Source organism: Acartia tonsa, chromosome 1 (genome assembly GCF_053477335.1).
Source record: "Acartia tonsa isolate MP-2025a chromosome 1, ASM5347733v1, whole genome shotgun sequence".
NCBI classification, from domain to species: Eukaryota; Metazoa; Arthropoda; class Copepoda; order Calanoida; family Acartiidae; genus Acartia; species Acartia tonsa.
Genome location: NC_137260.1, coordinates 54,858,274 through 54,874,616, shown reverse-complemented (window position 1 = coordinate 54,874,616; position 16,343 = coordinate 54,858,274).

The following is a 16,343-nucleotide window of genomic DNA, read 5'->3' as shown; positions in this document are numbered from 1 at the left end:
CAAACCTACGAGACAGACAGCTGGGTGCTGGTCTCCTTAAGAAGGCAATGTGTGGCTGCGAAGCTTCAGCACACAAGTAAGCCCTACCACTGCGACGGATAGCAGATTTTGAGCCACAGGCACGGCAGGACGGGACATTCCCTGCCGCTGCCTCCCAGGATTCGAACCCGAGGCGCTGCAGGACGGGCCATTCCCTGCCGCCATTTTCGGGATTCGAACCAGCGGCGCTGTAGGACGGGTCATTCCCTACCGCCGTCACCCCTCTGAACCTTGCAGGACGGACATTCCCTGCTGCCAGTGCTTCCAGAATCACACCTAGAGCTCCTAGTGATAACAACACATAAGTGTGTATAAATGTCAACCAAGTGATAAAAATAAATATAAAATTGTTGACCCAGTGATAATTAATAAGCTCTAGTGATTCGAAGCTACAGGCTAAGCCACCATGGTAAGCGATACCACCATAGCTGCGGTTTGGCCACCACCGAAGTTTCTGCCAACCCCAGCCGAACGAGAGGCCCCCTTGTCTCAAGGGCAGGACCTCCACTTCCCCTGCCATGTCAGGGTGAGGTTTCCTACTCCTGACCCTGCCCAGCATGTACAGGTTGATGCCATGATCGATTCTGGCAACCGTGTACCAGGGTCTGCTGTAATTTCTGAACACCTCATGCACGCAATGGGCGTGCAACGCATGTTGATTGCGGACAACACCCAAATCCTGACTGCTAACGAGGAAGGCCAGCCCCTCCAGGTAATAGGAAAATTAAAAGAGTTATATATGGCAGTCTCACACACCCTTATACTCCATCTATACCACGTGACTGTGGTCCGGAACCTCTCACACCCTCTGAACCTAGGAGGGTATTTTCTCAAGGAGTTCGGAACTAGGCTCTGTTTCGACATGCAACCACCTTGCTTGTGGGTGCGTGGGGAGTTTATCCCACTCCGTGGCGTCCCCATTGACCGGGAGACAGCCGAGAGAGAGCTAAGTTATGAGGGGCCTCTGCCAGGCCCCCTGCCAGAGCAGCCGCGTGTGGTTGAGGGGGCTAACCTGCTAGCCATGGGGTTGCCCCCAGTGCCCAAGGTGCCGAGGGAGAGCCTGCCAACAACGTTTCCTGAGATTGCCAGCCCTCCAGAACCAATCTTCTCTGCCGACACCTTTATCAACGGCCAGCCGTGTCCACCTGGCCCCCTCTACCTGGGACCTCCAGCCAGTCCACCAGCCAAGCCCGAGTCCAGACCCGTCAAGTCGCGGTCTGATGTACCCGGAGCCACACTCAACTCCCAGGCCTCAGCCTCTCCCGGCGCCGTGCCCGTCAAGTCGTGGCCGGCTGCCTCCGGAACCATGCATGGCTCCGCTACCTCAGCCTCTCCGAGCGCCGAGCCCGTCAAGTCGCGGCCGGACGCCCACGGAGCCAAGGCTGGACCCAGCACTTTGGCCTCTCCCAGCACCTAGCCCGTCAAATCGTGGCCGGACGCCCTCGGAGCCACACCTGGCCCCGACACGTCAGCCCCTCCAGAAGCCGAGCCCGTCAAGTCGCGGCCGGTGGGTCCCGGAGCCAAAGCTGACCCCGCACCAGCCACGTATAGGCTAAGCGCTGTCACTCCAACTGATGGCCAGCCACCCCAGCTCCGCACAGCCAAGCGGGTGGTCCTGCCTGGCCGCGGGGTCATGGCGGTCCCTGTTGAGCTAGTAGGCCATCGCACCAAGGATGCCATCCAACTAGCTGCCCCAGAACAGAGGTTTGGGGAGGATCTTGTCATCCCAGAGGGCCTGTATGCCCACAGGCCTGGCTCCGCCACTGTGTTTAGAGTACTGGTGGTAAATGAAGGGGAGATGCCCCTCTTGCTGGATGCTGGCCTCCCAGTGGCTGGGGAGCTGGTCAAGCCTGACATTCTAGAGGTCTCTGATACGCCTCCCCCGCGTCTCCACTCGTTCCAAGAGCCTGCTGAGCCCCCAGAAATGCAGGAGTTGTGGGAGGCCCTGGAGATGGAAGACAATGAGTTCCTACGCAAGGACCCCTTGCTCAAGAAGGAGGTCTGGACTATGTTGTCAGAATACAGAGACGTCTTCTCCAATTCTACCCCCGGCTGCACAGATGTGGTTGAGTTGCAGCTGCGCCTCAAGCCAGGGACCCAGCCGATCCGCCAGAGATTTAGGGATCTGAACCCGCGGCAAGAGGCTGAACTGGAGAAACAACTGGACACCTGGCTACAGGAGGGAGTTATAGAGCCGTCAGACTCCGCCTGGAGCAGCCCCCTGGTGCCCATCAAGAAGAAGGACGGGAGCACCCGCTGGGCCGTCGACTACAGAGCCCTCAACAAGTGCCTGGAACTGGACAGCTACCCCCTGCCTAGGATCCAGCAGTTGGTAGAACGAGCTGGAGGGCACCGTGTCTACAGTGCTTTAGACGCGGTGGCCGCATACTACACCATCCGTGTGTCCGAGGACAGCCGGCCCTGCACCGCCTTCACCACCCCCAGGGGCTTGTATCAATGGAAAAGGATGCCCTTTGGCCTGGCTACGGCACCGTCTGTCTATTCCAGGTTTATTGCAGGGGTCCTAAACCCACTAGGCACAGCCAACCTCCAGTCATACCTTGACGACGTCCTGACCTTCCACCAGGATACCTGGGCCCACCTGGCCAGGCTCCGAGAGGTCTTGGAAGCCCACCGCAGGGGAGGAATCCGCCTCAAGCCAGCCAAGACCAAGCTGTTCCGATCCAAGGTGGATTATCTGGGCCACACCCTCAGCCGTGAGGGGATAGCCATGCAGGAGGACTATATTAACCGTATCCTGGACTGGCCGGCCCCCAGCACCCCCAAGGATTTGCTGGCGCTGCTGGGGTTCTTTGGATACTACCGCCTGTTCATCCCAGAGTATGCAGACCTCACCTACGAGATGAATCGGCAGAAGACGGCCAAGACCCTAACCTGGACGCCTGAGATGGAAGCCCAGCTGCTGCAACTCAAGGACAAGTTCCGCAAGGCCCCCATCCGAGCGCCGCCCAGGTTTGATTTGCCAGCGGTGTTCCAGCTCACCACAGACTTCAGCAGCCGCGCCATCTCTGCCATACTGAGTCAATGCCAGGATGGCAAGGAGAGGCTGATTGCCGCCGTGGGGCGCAAGACAACCGACCCTGAGACGCGCTACCCGTCCTGGAAGGGAGAGATGGCCGCCATTATGTATGGGATCCGAAAATTCCACGGCATCTTGTCCTACCGCAGCTTCCAGATCAACACTGATTCCTCAGCCTTGCTACAAATGAAATCACTGAACACATCCACAGGGATGGTGGCCCGCTGGCAGGAGGAGCTAGCGGCCTTAGACTTTACCGTCTGCCACCGGCCTGGCACCCAGAATACCAACGCCGACGCCCTCAGCCGCCGGGAAGACGCCAACATGCCAACGGCTAGCGCCGAAGAATTAGCAGAGCAGGCTGAGTATATCCACAACCTTTGCCAGCTAGGGGAGTCCGCAGCTAGCCGGCCCCCTGCCGCCCGACTGGATCCAGCTAGAGTATTGGAGGCCCAGACACAGGACCCCCTCCTGCTCCGTGTCCGCCAATGGGTGGCTGATGGCAAAGCCCCAACGAAGGCTGAGCTGCGTGGCAAGGAACGAGACGAGCAGCAGTACGCCAGCCGCTTCCCAGCCTTGGGGCTTGACGAGCATGGCTGCCTCACCACCACTGACCAGACCCTGACAGGGGAGAGGACAAGATACCTGCTGCCTTCGGCCCTCCAGCAGGACGCGTTCTTTCTAGCCCATGGGACCCCCATGGCTGGGCACTTTGGGATGGACGCGACCATCGCCCGCGTGGCCATGCACTTCTGGTGGCCCAACCTGGCCTGTGACATCCGTCTGATGGTTCAGACTTGCCCTGAGTGTGTCCAGAAGGTTACCAAGGAGAGACTGAAGCAAGGGATCCACGTGCCCTCCCGCCAGGGGTATCCACAGCAAGTCCTATTTATCGACCTGGTGGGGCCACTGCCAGAGACCCCAGCTGGGAACCGCTATATCCTCACCTGCCAAGATGGGTTCAGCCGGTTTGTCAGCCTCTACGCCATCCCCAACAAGCGCACTCTCACGGTGGCTGAGACCCTGCTGCACCGCCACCTGGCCACGTTCGGATGCCCCCTGAAGATCCATTCCGACAATGGAATGGAGTTTACCGGCCAGGTATTCCAGGAACTGGCCTCCAGGCTTGAGATTGGCCTGACACATCCACCACCCTACAACCCGCAGTCCAACCGAGTGGAGAGGTTTCATAGGACGCTCAACACAGGCATGCGCCTGTTCCTAGACAGAGACGATAACAACTGGGAGCCCCACCTGCCTGCCATCGCCTTCGCCTACAACACCAAGGCCTGCAGATCCACTGGCGTGACCCCGTTCCTGGCCTTCTTTGGGAGAGAGGCCAAACTTCCGGTGGACATGGTACTACGGCTGCCAGAGACCGAATATGCTTCAGTTCCAGCCAACGTCCAAGCTCTCTTGCAGCGCTACTATGCAGTGTATGATGCCATCCAGCAGAAGGAGGAGGGAGCCATCCGGAGGAGCGCGGCAGCTTACGAAGGCACGGCCAAGTATGAGGTTGGAGACTTGGTCTGGTACCTGGCCCCCCGCCTGGTGCCAGGGAAGGCAGCCAAGATTACCAAGAGATGGACTGGCCCCTGGAAAGTAGTGAGGCAAGCTACAGAAGTACATTATGTCATCAAACCTGCCTCTCCAGTAGCCAGGATCTCAGAAGTTACCGCGCATGTAGGCCGACTGCGCAAATACACTGGAGACGTGACTGCCCACCAGATCCCAGCAGATATCCAAGTTGATATGGACGGCGACGAGGATGCCACCGAGCTGCCAGTTGGAGCGGCGGCGCCCGCAGCTAGCGACCCAGGACAGCTCCCAGTGCACCAGCCAGCCGCAGCCGCCCCACAGCCTAGCGGCCAGGATCGTGACCCAGTAGAGGAGAACCTGCAGGAGCAGCCCAACGAACCACCGCCGCCGCCGCCCGCTCCAGAGCCACCCAGAGATGCCATCTGGAATCCTGACGCGGACATGGAGAACCTGCCAGCCAGCAGCGAGCCTGTAGGAGAAGAACCAGCCACTGCGATGGAAGAGGCCGCCCCAGAAGACAAAGCTGAAGCCATGTGCCCCCTGTTGATGACAGCCATCCCCATCCGGGTAGGAGCTAGGAGACCAAGCAACCTGAATCAAGCAGGCGCCCCCATGGAGTTCTATGCGCCCTCTGCCATCGTCATTCCCCCCTTAGGAACCACCAGAGTCAGCCTAGGCCTCCGTGTCCAGTTACCAGCTGAGGCAGAGCTAATCCTGCAGACGAGGCAAAATTTCCAGCGGCGGGGCTTGGCCGTCGCCAACCCACGCCTAGAAGCCAACTAGGAGCTGACAATGCTGATATCCAACCACAGTCAGACCGAGCAACGAGTGTCCCGGGGAGCCTGTGTAGCCCGAGCTGTCCTCCATCGAGCTGTGCCTCAAGAAGAGCCTGTCCTGCGCAGGCATAGGCTGTCGTATCCCCAGGTTCAAGGCCTGGTGGCTCGGGAGCCACGCAACCCTTGAAGGGGAGGTTGTGGTAATACGACACCCAGACGGACAGGCAGTTTACAGAGTTACTTCGCTGTGACTTATGATAACAAACCCCCTGCACTAATCTTATTATATCACCATCTATCTCATGACCGCTGTTGACCCCGCAACCCAGTGGTCAAACTGGCCTGCCTAAATGTGGGGAGGGGACTCAAACATGCAACTATCACGCGTCCCTCACGCGCTTATATAACCGGGAGGCGCTGCCTCCCCTTTTACCACCGCTGCCCCCACAGCCTGTCTACCGCCGGGAGCTAAGCCCTAGCGTCCCACACCCCCTTCAAACCTAACCATTGTTATAATCTGTTGTATATATATAGTAAACATTGCTTGTAAATATTATTCAGTTAAATATATAATTTCTGTATGCTTGAATCCTGCTTGTTTGTTTTGGTAGAATAATTAAAGGCTAGGGCTCGTTGAATCCGAACTCGTTACCCTGTGGGCCGAGAACGCTCGGCTTACCAGACAAGCATCCTTGTTTTGATAATCTAATAAAAATAAAAATTGGAGTGTACTTATAACACTTAGAGTCATTATCTCATCCATTCATTTTTATAAATGTTCAATATCTTAAAACCATAAACAAAAACATGAGAAGTGCGCCAAATTAGGAAAGGCATGGATGAGACTTTGGTTGATAAATAAATCTTCCTCCTCTTATGATGGGTAGAAAATTATTTCTCGTATTCATTTGAATCCGGTGGATAGGAACCGGTTCTCATCCATACGAAAAAACTATGTCTAGCATCGTATTATATCCAGTTTTCTACGAATATAGAAATGTACAATCATAAGATTAAAACTAGTTTTTTTTAGCCGGTGCCTTCGGCACCACGTGGCTAAAAAAACTAGTTTTAATCTTATAATTGTACATTCTATATCCGCGGAAAGCCGTTTATAATACGATACGAGAAATAACTATTCTTTTGTAAATGTTGAGTTTTATGGGTTAAGAATGGGTTGCCGATTGATTTAACTGTCATGATCAATGGTCTACACAACTAATATCCATAGCCATAACAGCAAAACTTTCGCAAATTAAAGTGAGAATATTTGTTGTCCATTGTTGTTGGGTAGATCAAGATGTTTTACAATCTTCATTTTTTTTTAGTTTCAAGACAATTTACCATAGGTGATTCAAATAATAAGTTACAAAATTTTTAATATTTTTTATATTCTTTTTAATTCATAGGATCACGTCAAAAATTTTATAACTTTTTTAATATGATTTTCCCATGCATAGCAGTTGATAACCATGTCAAGAAAACTTAATTGAAATGGCTTGGTTTTAAATAAAATAATAGTTATTTCTCGCATCGTATTATAAACGGCTTTCCGCGGATATAGAATGTACAATTATAAGATAAAAACCGAAGGTGCCGAAGGTGTACATTTTTATATTCGTAGAAAGCTGAATATAATACGATGCTAGACACAGTTTTTTTGTATGGATGAGAACCGGTTTCTTATCCACCGTATTCGAATGAATACGAGAAACAATATTATACTTTACTATACTTCCTATAATATTATCAGCTTATTTAATCAATTCAAAGCATAAACTTTTGCCCTAATTTAGGATAAAATAATTATAAAAATGCTGTGTTTTATATAAATTGTTGTACTTTTTATTATACATAAACCACAAAATAAAAAGTATGACAAAATGTATTTGTAGGTAAAAAGTAAAATAAACAGATGTATATTGATAAATTGTTTTGTTCTAGTTTTTTCTTGTATTATATTAGATACATAATTTTAAAAAAAAGTTTAATGATATAGATTCAATTAAATTTTATTTAAAAGGGACATTTTATGGAAATGATTTGGTAACAAATTGCAGAATTAATTTAAAGATAATCTAAAATAATCAAAGAATTGTATCTTATACTTTAACATTTTAGTTGAATCAGAAAACAAACAGGATACTTGAACAGGTCATTTGGCTGATTTTTTTAGTCATACACTTCAAATTAAAAACTTATGGTATGATTTTTGAAACCTGGAACTCGGTTTGGACAACCCAAGAAACTTTAAATAAAACATAGAGAAAATTCTACTCTAAAAATTTGATAGAAAAGACCAAGAAACGAAACATTCCTTTATAAGGGTTAGAATAAGCATTTAATCAGTGTATAGGCAACATAATCCATTGAAAAATATCTAAAAACATAAAACTATCATCATGAAACTATCCTCTTTTACAAATTTATTTACAAAAACTGAAACTATCTATGCCAATATATTTTTTTATGTGTACACAATTTTGTTGTTGTAAAAATAATTAAGAGTACAATGCAATTAATTTTATTTTTTTCATGTCAAAAAGCAATTTTTTACTTCCTAAAACAGTTCCACTTTTTCACAATTGACAAGCAAAAAAGGCCATGTTTTAAAAAAAACTATAAATAATTACAAATAAGTTAAATAAGGAAAAATACGAAAAATATTTTCTCTGTATAATTACTATAATAATTTATATTCAGAGTAGCAATTTTTGATAATGAATTGTATGTCTAATTGAATGAAAAATTGTCATTAAGTTTTTAAGTAAAAAAAGACCTTAAAATAATAATTAGCGATTGCTAAATAAGGGGTTAAGAAAAGCAAAATATCCTTAAAGGGACTGTGAACGTAAATTTTTCTCATCTTAATATCAAATCTCAACATTATTTCATTCATAATATCTCACAGATAGAGCAAAACGCGCTTTTGTTTGCTTAAAAAACGGCTTTTTCCGACGATTTTTATAAGGTACGGGGAAAGGAAGAAATCTTCCGTATTATATAAAATGTACATTAAATTGCTTTTTTCTCCCATTATAGCTAAAATTAAACTTTTTCACATAGTTCTAGATTTTTCCTAACAGTTAAGCTGACTTTTAACATAATCCTTGCTTTAATCCAATGTATAGTTACTTAGAAATTGATAAAATAAGCAATATTTTTTTATTGAAAACCAAATACAATAACAAAGCCAGAAACAGGTTTTTTATTAGTATCCAATTAACTTTAAATGGCCCATCTCTCGCCCACCTTTAATTTAAAATTTGTAAATAATAAAGACGCAATATTTCTTTATAAACAGTCTGATAAAAGTGTAAACTAATTCTCCAAAGTGGGTTATTTATTGTTCAACACAATAAAAAAGGATATTATTATTTTATATAACCTATGAGATTCAACCCTTTGTAGACAGTGAGGTATTTTTTTGTCAATAATACGAATTTAAAATATGTCTTTATTACCTAATTACTACGTTATAAAAAAACGAAGTGGCAATTTCATAGCATAAAATAAATCCTTAACAGTAAGTAAATTGTTTCAACTATATATGACAAGTTAAATATCCCTACAAACATTATAAGAAACAAAAACGTTCAGATTTTCCCTGTTTTTTCCTTTTTCCCTCTCAAAATACCATAAAATCAAGGCATTATTTCTGGATATTTTTGTGAATAGGACATTTTTTGTTGATCAGTGTAGTGTAATGTGCTTAGTAAATGTTAAGATTTGATAATCAGATGAGAAATTTTTACGTTCACACTCCCTTTAAGAAAAAATGAAAACCATACAGAAATTTTTATGCAGTTATCTATTAATCTATCATGATGTGAGTCGAAATATCACTTTAGGGGTGATCATTCTTGACCTTCTAGCCATTGTTCCTTGACAAAAGCAAAACTATAAACATTTATGTAATACTTTCAGAGTAGCTACGATAACAAAAGAATCTTTTTCTTACAAAGACCTTCTTAAATTTTGGTTGAATTTGGTTCTGTGTAAATTTTTATGTAAGCACCTGCTTGGCTGGCTCTATAGAATCAGGGATAAAGGGTCAGTTCAATATGTTTTACAAGCACGGTTTTGTCCAATATTGAAATATGTTCAACAATCCTTTCATAATTCCTGATTTTTAATGTAGCCACCTCTTATGATTTTTTCTTTTAAAAAGTCTTTCTGGTGAATAGATAGTTTTTTTGTGTATAATCTTAAAATTAAGAATTTAATCTAGTAATCAAAAATATCTAGAAAAAAAGATTTATACTTTAAAGACTTAAGTGATCTTTAATTATAAAAAAATGATATGTTGAAATAAATCTTTACTTATTTTCTTCCCCCCAATATTTATAATCTTTAATAAGTAGAAAAGTACACATAATGCTTGGAAGAAAGACTGATTTATTGCCTCTTGTCCTATCAATGTATCTTTAGCATTTCAAGTTTTTTGGCAACGCACCTTAAGGGGCATTTCTTCGTATTTTTCAAAGTAGCTTTTCTCCTATTTCTAGCCCCTGCGGGGGGCTCTAACCCTGCGGAGCCAATTTCCTAACCCTGTGGGCCAATCACCTAACCCAATATAACCTAACCAAACCTAACCTAAAATAACCTATAAAAAGCCATTTTAAAAATACGACGAAAGTGACTATTCCCAATTTCTTTTTTGAAAGTTATTTTTAGGGAATTTACCTCTTCCTTAATTCACTTTTAAAAATACAAATACATAGAACTAATGGTCTCTATACTACAAATCTTTACTTAAAAATCTCCATGGATATCAGGGAGATGGCATCTCAAGAATTTTGCAACTAAAATGCATTAATATATTTTTCATTCAATTACTTATTAAAAGACATTGGACATTTTTAATGTTTCTTTGTATTTTATACTGCTGGCTATTTTTTATTTTAGAACCCCCAGAGTTAGAGGTAGGTTTTCCTAACTGAGAACTTATACAATTTTATGCTTAAAAAAATGTATATTGTGTTAATCTATCAATTCAGTAGTTAGGTTAGTTAATAAATAAAAATTATATTTGGAATATAAAAATAACTTTAAATAATATTTTCCTGCTACTACTATTTTTTTCCTTCCCGCGCATTTACTGTACAACTAGGATATGCTCGTATTTTTATACCAATATAGAAATATTTTATCAAAAATAAAATTACTCTTTCGAGATTTTTTTCATATTTAAAAATTAGATAACATTTGCGGAACCTCGTAAAAGTGTCTAACTATGACGTCAGAAAAAATAAACAATTAACCAATTAGAAGCCAGTATTCACTGTAATTGACCAATGGTAAAATATATAGCGGTCTCTCATTGGCTAATTGTTAATTTTTTCTGACGTCATAGTTCGACACTTTTACGAGGTTCACATTTGCGATGTAACTGCTACTTAATTGCTTTTTATCTTCTTTTTTGTGTTGTAATATGTAAGTTTGAATTGTCACAATGGAAAATATTGTCCTTGTTACAAATTGCAAACTAAAATCAATCAAGTAATTGTGTATATTTAAAATCAAATCTTTTATAGCTCGCCAAGCTCCACTTTTACACTGCGATTACAAAAAAAAAATAAAAATTGAGGGAAATGATAATGGCGAATAGCTGAGTTCAAAACCCTCTCCAACAATATCTACCAGTCACCAAAGACAGAATTTATTTATAATTGGTTGATCTATCCCTACAACCCAGCATCTACTAAAGTGGTTTTGTTTCTTTAGAAATGTTGCATTGACATGTCGTTAATTTTCAATACGTCTTTTTTGTGACGTATTTAAAGAAAATGACTTATTAATATGTCTTTAATTGTTTTTTATTTGCCATTATTTTTCTTAAAAAAAGAAATTACAAATTAATGCCTGATTAAATATAAAAATTATGGTTGTTTCAATGCGTCATTTTGTATTTTTTCCACATATTAATATATATGTGTAGAATTACATATTAATATGACAGTAAATAAAATAAATAATGTTGAATTAAAACGTCCTTAATTTGTAATAAGTCATCTTTATTAATTTAATAATTTATTAATATACTAGCGGCTACGCCCCCTAGAAGCCTCTAGGGGCACTTAAGGTAGGAGGAGGAAAAGTCAACCTCATCCCATTTGAAATTTCAAATTCAAAAGAATAAAAAATATTTTTTTTTGTGGGGGAGGGGGATGAAGAAACCCTCCCCAAAAATAGTTTAAAACCTTCCCAGGACCTATAAGAAGCTTCACTGTAAAGGAGAACAATATCCGTTCAGCGTTTAGCGAAATCCTTAGGGACAGACAAAATACGCTTACTACTTTATATAATAGGATTACTTACATATTACATATTAATTCTGCAGTAAATAAAATAAATAATGTAGAATCAAAACGTCCTTATTGTGTAATGTGTCATCTTGATTAATTAAATAATTTTCAAGACACTTTTTCAGAGTTCAGAAAAAAATTTTAAATATTTTTTTCTTCTTAAAAACTAAAAGTTTGTAAAATAAAAATAAAATCAAGAAATCTATTATTTTTATTTTTAAAGTTAATTATTAAAAGACAAAAAAAATTTCTGAACTATGATCCCCATATAAATATTATGAGTATTTAGTAACAGTTAAACCCTACAAACAAACATTACAATATGAGTAATTAAATTTGTGTGAAGAATAAGATTTACTTCATAATAGAACTTCGTTCGTAAATGTGATGAGAGAATGAGTTAAATGAATTTTAAAAACATTTTTCCTTCTCTTGTTGCATAATTTCGAAAGGAGATCATAATCGACGAAAAATCATGAATATAAGTTTTACAATGTTGAGGTAAGAAGTTAGCTTAAACAACTTTGGGGACTTTAGTGAATTTCAATTGGTTTTATAACTTTAAAGGTAAGAGTTCTATTTTATATCAATCCTATTATATTAATTAGTAAACGTTTTTTGTCTGTCCCAAAGGATCTCGCTAACCGCTGAACCGATATTGTTCTCTTTTACAGTGAAGCTTCTTATAGGTCCTGGGAAGGTTTTTAACTATCTTTTGGGAGGATTCTACACCCCCCTTCCCCCCCAAAAAATATTTTTTAAAACTTTTTTGAAACTCAAATTTAAAATGGGATAAGGTCGCCTTTTCTCCCTCCTACCAGTGCCCCTAGAGGCTTCTAACCAATCTGTTCCATGATATTTTGTATGTTGGTTGGTTGGTTAGGCAATAAAAGGCAGAAATTTAGAAATATATAAAAAAAAAGATTTTCTCGTTTCCTGATTAAGAGTGAGGTCTTATTTTTTTCCTGTGTACATTTCTCATATTCAAGCATCTAGATTAATTGCAATTTTTATTAAAATAATCCATTTTTATTTAACTCAAATCAATTTCTAATTATTACTTAATTCAATGATTTAATTAAACAAATATTTATTTAATTCAATATAATAATTGTTTAATATTAAATCTAATATTTTATTGATACACATTAAATACCAATTTTGGCGGCCATATTGTTTTTTTTGACGTTTTACAGTAAAAAAATGACGTTTTGATATGTCTTTATTTAAAATAATATGTCATTTAATATTTTTGTTATTTATATTTTTAGTGACGTTTTTTCAGAGTTAAGGCCGCATTTTTAGGATTTAATAAAATATTATTATTTTTTAATTAATATTTAAATTATATTGTTAGTTTGGCGGCCATCTTGTTTTTCTGGACGTTTTAAAGGAAAAATTGACGTTTTAATGCGCCGTTATTTAAGATAACATGTCATTAAATTCAAAATATTGTTATTATTTATATTTTTTTTGTGACGTTTTTTTAAAGATAACGACGTATTTTTGGTACACAAAACGTCCTTTAAAAAAATATGAAACGTCATTTGTTTAGTAATAAAAAAGTTACGTCATTAAGGACGTATTAATGCGACATGTTTCTTAGAATAATGCGATAAAAGTATATGCTGGGAACCTACAGTGATTTTAATCAATTTAAATAATTTTAAATATATAACACTGTAGGTTGGTGCAGCTGTTTTTTTTCTGCAGTTGGGCAGTTGTGGCTTTTGGCACCCATCGAAAGAAAACTTTAATAAAAAAACCATATCGTTTAAAATGTTGAATACAATACTATTTAAGAAAAAAAGTAAATTTTATCAAAATTTGGCCAAAAATTAAAGCATTGCTATTCATGAAAATCGTTCAGGGGAACAGAAATAGATTTTTCAAAAAGGAAATGAAATTTATTTGTGCCGTGCTATGCTTTGACAGATAAAGGCTTTCTTATAACACGCATGAGTTAACAAGATCATTTAAGAAACAAGAATGACAACTTCCATAAATAGGTAACAACAGCTGACTTTGGATTGCCATTAAGCACAAATCGTAAAACTAAACAGCTAGCAGCCGTCTTTTTCCTTTTAAGTAAGCCGCAGCTAAAACTGCAGCCGCCGCCAAATTTTAGAAAATCTACTTAGTTTGAACACTATTAAAGCGTCAAAGAAAGTGAATAGTCTTTAAACTCTTAAATATATTCACAAAAAGATTTGCAACTAAAAGACCAATACTCTAATTGACAATTATTAACGGGAAAACGAACATTATCTAATTATAAAACTGCTACGCTGGTAAAAAGCGAAGCATAAATTTTATTGCACAGTATATTTTTAATTACAACTGTGTGTATGTTGGACTGTTACAATTTTTAATCTGACAAATTTAGCTTCATAATTAGTAGACCTTAAATTATTTACTTGCTTTTACTACAAGCGGCGTAGTCCTAGGACTCTAGGCTGGTGCCCCTAGAAATACGAATCTAAAAGAAGGGGAGGGGGAGGTTACACTCAAAAATGGAAAACATCCGCCATGGAACCTATTCTACAGATCAGATCGTTAAAGACTGTTTAAAATGAACTGGTAAACTTGAGTGAATTCATAAATAATTATCGACCAAATAAGAAAAGTAAATTGTAGCTATCCGATCAAAGATGTTAATGCCAGTAGCCGCAATCATACTTAACCAGTTCAGCTTTTATTTTTTTATATAAAAAAAATCGAATTAAAATATATAACTCAAAAGTGATAACTCATCGCGCAACAAATTAACAATAATAAAATTCTTTTTTTTAAAGTAGAGCTTTAGATTTAAAATTCGTTATTAAACAAAAACTTTTTTGTTACATAATTAATAAAAGTATTATTTTCATATAAGCTATGATATGGTAAAATGTACACCTAACTTTCATATGATTCTGCTTTATATTAAAAACTCTAAAGATTTTGTTACATTTCTTTGATATAAGCCTAAATATATTTTATAACCTGAAGGACATACAGACAGACCTTATCTCAAAAGTAGCTGCTATGCTAAACAAGGATAGCAACATTTAAAAGTAGCAAAGAAGTATAAAAATATTGGTAGTTGTAGTATATCTTAACAAAAAAATCGCAGCAATAAAAATCCTATTTCCTCCATAGCGTTACGGACGGATGAACAGACAAAGTGAATTGGAATTAAGCTTTGCTACTAACAATCAACAATTCCACCAAAATCCAAATAAAATTTATCAATCATCATGAAATTAAATTCCAATCATTAACATTCAAAATATTGCAAAAAAAAATAGAACGAGAAATACACGAAAAACAAATCAAAACGAAAATGCGTGAATATTAATTTACTCGCCTATGAAGATTAACTTATCTTCCATTGTCTTATCCCAGTATTCCTAAATCGTATCTAACTATAAAAGTATATCAATAGATATTGAAATTGGGTGTATCTATCAATGGATTTATGCTGTATTGGCTAAGAACATAGCCTACCCGTGCTTTAAGTGTTTTATTCATTCAATTCATAGAAAATAATAGAACATGTAAGATCGCGAAAATATTTATTGTATTATTGAAGTAGCATGTACAATTAGGTTCAAAGGTATGACAGCAATTACAAATTAGCTAAAGTAATGTTTTCCAACAAATTTCTTTTCTTAGTCTAGATTAAGCTACCTGACTGATGTTCTCTAGTTATTTACGATTAAAGTTTAATGATGTGCCCATTTCCATTTAAGACCCCCTCCCCAATATCAAATAAACCGCACTGTTTCTTCCCGGGGCTCTTTAACTGTTCAGAAAACCCTATAACTCCCACAAAAAATGGGGAAGGGGGGGGGGGAGAATCGATGGTTTTAAAAGGCCTGCATATAAATGGTTAAGGTTTACACTTTGATAGCTATAGATCATTTCTCATGTAGCTTAATTTCCACTCTTTTCAACATCATTTGAAAGAACATTTGGTTTTTAATTTTTGCTTGATCTATTCAGAATGAATAGTAAAAAGTATAAAACAGTTTATTCAAAATGTCCTTATTTGTTAACTATAATCAAATGATTTGTTAAAATATCAAAATTTGTATGTATGCTTTAAGTTTGTTCAGCTGTCGATGTTGAATTTTATTTGTTTGCATGATATGATATGGGTTGATATAGATATGTACACTTGTAGGGTGGTCCATCAATCACAGTGGGTTCAAGTGGGATAAATTTTTATTTATTAATTTAGTTGATCCAATTGTTAAATTAATCCAAGAGGAATAACAAAGTACAGAAAATTTGATTTGAAATAACATTTTTTAAATACATTGATTATAAAAAAAATGTATTTCTTGCTTTTAAAAATCCACAACTTTTTAACATTATTTCTTTAATGTTCTTTATTTTGGTATAAATTAGTACAATGGTAGTAAATATGAATAGCTTCTTTAAATATCTAAAATTATTTTCTAATCCTAAACTGACCATTTTTTCTAAAATATGTCACTTTGAATTTAATCAAACTGCTAGTAAAAAGTTTCTATGATTTTTCGGTTCAGCAATTTTACATCATTTTTATTGTATGATATATTTTTATGGTGTTTTTCTTCATTTTTTTTTCAATTTTCAAATCATGGATTATAACAGAAGGGAAATAAAACCTTT